Below are 5,609 nucleotides of genomic sequence, written 5' to 3'. Positions count from 1 at the left end.
TCAGCCTTCCTGCTCCTCTGATGCTGCTTGGCCCGCTGTGTTCATCCAGCTCTACACCTTGTTATTTCAGATTCTCCAGCATCTGCAGTTCCTACTATCCCTGTACTAAAACTGCCCACAGTTTTCCACACATTGTCTCACCAGCACGTTGTATCATTGCAGTGACACTACCCTTCCCTACCCTTATACTCCAACTCCCTTGAACATTCCTTCACATTCCAACATTCTATTAGCCTTCTTGATTACCTGATGCTCCTGTGTGCTAGCTTTCTGTGTTTCATACACAAGAACCCTCAAGTTTATTTTTGTTTCAACTTCCTGCACTTTCTCCCCATTTAAATAATACTGTTCTTTTGTTCTCCATTCCAAAATGAACAACTTCAACTTCATGTTTTCCCACTTATACTCCACTTTGTCAACTTTTTGCCCACTTATTTAATCTATCAAAATCTCCATAAGCTGTTTGTATCACTCTCATAATTTGCTTTTCTGCCTGTTTTGTCATCCACAAATTTGGTTTTGGTACATTTGCTTCCTTCCTCCAAGTCATTAATATATATTGTAAACTATTGTGCTACCAGCACTGATCCTTGTGGAGCACCACTGGTTACATGTTGAACCTGAAAAAGTACTCTTTATCCCCACTTGCTGTTTCCTGCTGTTAGGCAGTTCTCTATCTGCGCCAATATACAAACTCCAACACCATGGGCTCTTATTCTATGACTTAACCTTTTATGCGATACCTTATTGAAAGCCTTCAGGAAGTTCAAATACAACACATCTACTGATTCCCCTCTATCCACTCTGGTTGAGACTTTCTTGAAAAACGTTAATAAATCAGTCAGATTCGATTTCCCTTTCATGAAATCATGCTGACTCTGCTTGATTAGATTATGATTTTCCAAACATGCTGTTACTACTTCATTAATAATTGATTCCCAATATTCCTCCAATAATAGATATTAGGCTAATTGGTAGATAGTTACCCACATTTTTCCTTCCTCCTTTTTTTGAATAGTGGTGTCACATTAGCAGTTATCCAATCAACAAAGAATAAAGAACAAAGAAAATTACAGTACAGGAACAGGCCCTTTGGCCCTCCAAGCCTGCACCGACATGCTGCCCATCATAACTAAAACCCCCTACTCTTCTGGGGACCATATCCCTCTATTCCCATCCTATTCATGTATTTGTCAAGACGCCCTTTAGATACTATAGTACCTGTTTACACTACTTCCCCTGGCAGCGAGTTCCAGGCACCCACCACCCTCTGTGTAAAAAACTTGCCTTGTACATCACCTTTAAACCTTGCCCCTCACAACCTTAAACCCATGGGCCCTGGTAACTGACTCTTCCACCCTGGGAAAAAGCTTCTGATTGTCCAGTCTGTCCATGTCCTTCATAATCTTGTAGACCTGTATCAGGTCGCCCCTCAACCTCCGTTGTTCCAGTGAGAACAACCCAAGTTTCTCCAACCTCTCCTCATAGCTAATGCTCTCCATACCTGGCAACATCATAGTAATTCTTTTCTGTACCCTCTCCAAAGCCACCGCATCCTTCTGGTAGTGTGGCAACCAGAATTGAACACAATATCCCAAATGCAGCCTAACTAAGGTTCTATAAAGTTGCAACATTACCTGCCAATTTTTAAACTCAATGCCCTGGCCGATGCAGGCAAGCATGCTATATGTCTTGTTGACTACTTTTTCCACCTGCGTTGCCACTTTCAGTGACCTGTGTACCTGTACACCCAGATCCCTCTGCCTATCAGTACTCTCAAGGGTTCTGCTATTTACTGTATATTTTCCAACCGGATTAGACCTTCCAAAATGCATTACCTCACAATTTTTCTGGATTAAATTCCATCCGCCATCTCTCTGCCCAAGTCACCAACCGATCTATATCCTGCTGTATCCTCTGACGGTCCTTATCACTATCTGCAATTCCACCAGCCTTTATGTCATTGGCAAACTTACTAATCAGACCAGTAACTTTCTCCTTCAAATCATGGATATATATTACAAACAGCAAAGGTCCCAACACTGATCCCTGAGGAACGCCACTAGCCACAGCCTTCCATTCAGAAACTCACCCTTCCACTGCTACCCTCTGTCTTCTCTGACCGAGCCAGTTTTTTTATCCACCTTGCAAGCTCACCTCTGACCCCATGCAACTTTAGCTTCTGTATCAGCCTGCCCTGAGGGACCTTGTCAAAGACCTTACTGAAATCCATGTAGACAACATCCACTGCCCTACCCTCATCAATCATCTTCATCACCTCCTCAAAAAACTCAACCAAGTTAATGAGACACGACCTCCCCTTCACAAAACCATGTTGCATCTCACTAATAGGCCCACTGATTTCCAGGTAGGACTAAATCCTATCTCGAAGAATCATCTCCAATAATTTCCCTACCACAGACGTAAGGCTCACCGGCCTGTAATTAGCTGGATTATCCTTGCGACCATTCTTAAACAAAGGAACAACATTGGCTATTCTCCAATCCTCTAGGACCTCCCCTGTAGCCAGTGAGAATACAAAGATTTCCCTCAAGACCCCAGCAATTTCCTCCCCTGCCTCTCTCAGTATTCTGGGTTATATCCCATCAGGCCGTGGGGACTTGTCTACCTTAATGTTTTTCAAGACTGCCAATACCTCCTCCCTTTTGATCTCAATATGCCCCAAACCATCTACACACCCTACCCCAGACTCATTATCCACCAAGTCCTTCTCTATGGTGAATACTAACACAAAGTACTCATTTAATACCTTGCCCATTTCCTCAGGCTCCACACATAAATTCCCTTCCCTGTCCTTGACTGTGCCAACCCTCTGCCTGGCTACCCTCTTGCTCTTTATATATGTATAAAAAGCCTTGGGATTTTCCTTAATCCTGTTGGCCAATGACTTTTTATGACTCCTTTTAGCCCTCCTGACTCCTTGCTTAAGTTTCTTTCGACTTTTCTTGTATTCCACCCTTGCTTCGTGTGTTCCCAGCCTCCTAGCCTTGATAAATGCTTCCTTTTTCTTTTTGATCAGGCTCACAATATCTCTCGTTATCCAAGGTTCCTATCCAATGGATTCTATGATTCTGTTCCCTAAACTTGCCATACTTATCCTTCATTCTTAAAGGAACATGCTGGTCCTGAGTTCCCAGCAACTTACGCTTGAAAGCCTCCCACATACCAGATGTTGATTTGCCCTCAAAAATCTGCCTCCAATTTTCATTCTTCAGTTCCTTCCTAATATTGTTGTAATTAGCCTTCCCTCAATTTAGCACCTTCACCTGACAACTACACTTATCTTTATCCATCAGTAACTTAAAGCTTCATCTTCTGGTACTTCTTGAGAATTCAAAGATTTTTGGACAGTTACAACCAATACATCCATTATCTCTGCAGTTACTTCTTTTAGGATCCTTGGAACTTTTCTGCTTTTAGCCCCATGAGTTTGTCTAACATTACTTCCCCAGTGATGGTGATGGTACTTAATTCCTTCCCCATATTCTTTAGTATTAATTGGATGTTCGAAGTATTTTCCATCATATTGACTGATGTCCACCTCTGCTGAGTGAATTTTATAAAAAAATCATGCAGTAAAACATAGTAAAATGAAATATCTATACTTCTGGAATGCTGAATGGAAAGTGGACAAATTATTGAAGTTATTTAGCATAGTGGTATTGCTACACAATTTGATTGAGAGTCTTCTCAATGTAAGTACAAGATTTTGTCTGCATAAGGATTGTGTAGTCACATCTACCAAAAATATCATAGACAGATGTCTCCCACAACAGGTAGATTGGTGAGACTGAGGTCAAGTAGTATTTTCTCTCTTCTTAGTTCCCACAGCACCCACTGCAGACCTGGTCAAACACCGATTTAGGTCTGGGTTGGTTCAGTAGTGGAACTGCTGAGCTGCTCTTAGACATTGAAGTCCCCTACTCAGAGTAAATTCTGTGCCTTTGATACCATCAGTGTTTCCACCAAGAGACATTCAACATGGAGGACTCCTGTTTCATCAGCTGAGGGAAGGCAGTAGGTGGTAATGAACAAGATAAGTTTCTACTACAATCAACAATGGCTTGTTTGTAATTCCAGATATTTTAGCTGAATTCTCAAACAATCCAATGTGGCACACTCTTTGTCCTTGACGTTGAAGGAAAAGGTGAAATGTAGGCCTGGCTTTTAAATGTATGCATTATATGTTAGCAGATGTTAATTTTGCATAACTGACATTCTCCAGCAAAGAGCAAATGAAATTATATACATGCAAGATCATTGAGGAAACTGCTTTAAATATTTTAATATTTGCCTAAAAGAATCATAGAATCCCTAGAGTGCAGAAAATGGCCATTCAGCCAATCAAATCTGCACCCACCATCTGAAGAGCATCCTACCCAGATCCAGCTCCTTTCCCTCTCCCTGTAACCCAACATTTACTATTGCTAAACAGTACAGGGAAATTTAGCATGGACAATCCACCAACCTGCACATGTTTGGACTGTTGGAGGAAACCAGACCTCCTGGAAGGAACCCAAGCAGACGCAGGGAAAACATGCAAACTCCACACAGACAGCTGCCCGAGGCTGGAAGTAAACCCACATCCCTGGTACTGTAAGGTGGCAGTGCTAACCACTGAGCCATCATGCCACTCTATTTTAAGTGTATAATCAGAGCATAAAAAGAAATCAACATTAAAAGAAGCACTTACAAAATAATAATTTGTGTATGAAATATTTTGAGATGTTTTGATATGAAAGACATAAGACAAAATATAATTATTCTCATTTGTACATTTGAAAAGAATTATGCTTTTAGCTAAATATATTGAAAGTTTGACCTTATTCTTCTTGTTGATATACCTTACTTCTAAAGAAACTGAGTTGAGAAAGTGGCAGTTTGATTGAACCAACTGACAAATGCCTATGATTTAAAAGACCCATCCATTAAGTGGTCATCACAGATTAGTCTCCAAGACATATAATTTGTTTCCTTATTACATCTTGTTCATATTGCTCTTCTGCCTCTGCACTGTGCATTTTTGTTGTAGCTCTGTGATATATTCCTGAAAGCAACTCTTGATGTCATCAGAATTTCTGGTGAACTGTTGTGAGTTAACTATAAGTGTGATGAATGTCCATACTATATCATTATTGAAAGTTTGGGTTTTAAAGTGCAAGAACTATGTATAGTTATAAGTTGAAATTTCATTTTTATTAATGATTGAGAAGGGAAAAATATTGTTTTATTTCCTTAGTTTCAGTTTAGATTTGTTTTGTGAGTGGTAATATGGTATCTGGAGGTTTGTTTTGTTTACTTGCATTTACATGAGGTTTGAGATTCTCAGTTTATGTCAAACGAAAGCCTAGTGGCAGGATTCCAGCAACATGGAAAGGCAAAGCATTCAAAAGAAACTAAGCGTGTACAGATTTATTCAGAAAGCAGAGGGCCCTAACAGCAGAGGTCCAATCTGTCTGGGGGGCTGAAATGAAGTCCTCAGTGCCTTAGAAACCTGTAAGAGAAAAGTTTCAGGAAGAAAATGCAGTTGAGCTGATGGAGAGGTAGATACAGTACAAGGCCTTTGAAGACATAGGTTATGGAACACA

This window comes from Rhincodon typus, chromosome 6, assembly GCF_021869965.1.
Source record: "Rhincodon typus isolate 14 chromosome 6, sRhiTyp1.1, whole genome shotgun sequence".
NCBI lineage: Eukaryota > Metazoa > Chordata > Chondrichthyes > Orectolobiformes > Rhincodontidae > Rhincodon > Rhincodon typus.
This window is presented reverse-complemented; position numbering follows the sequence as displayed.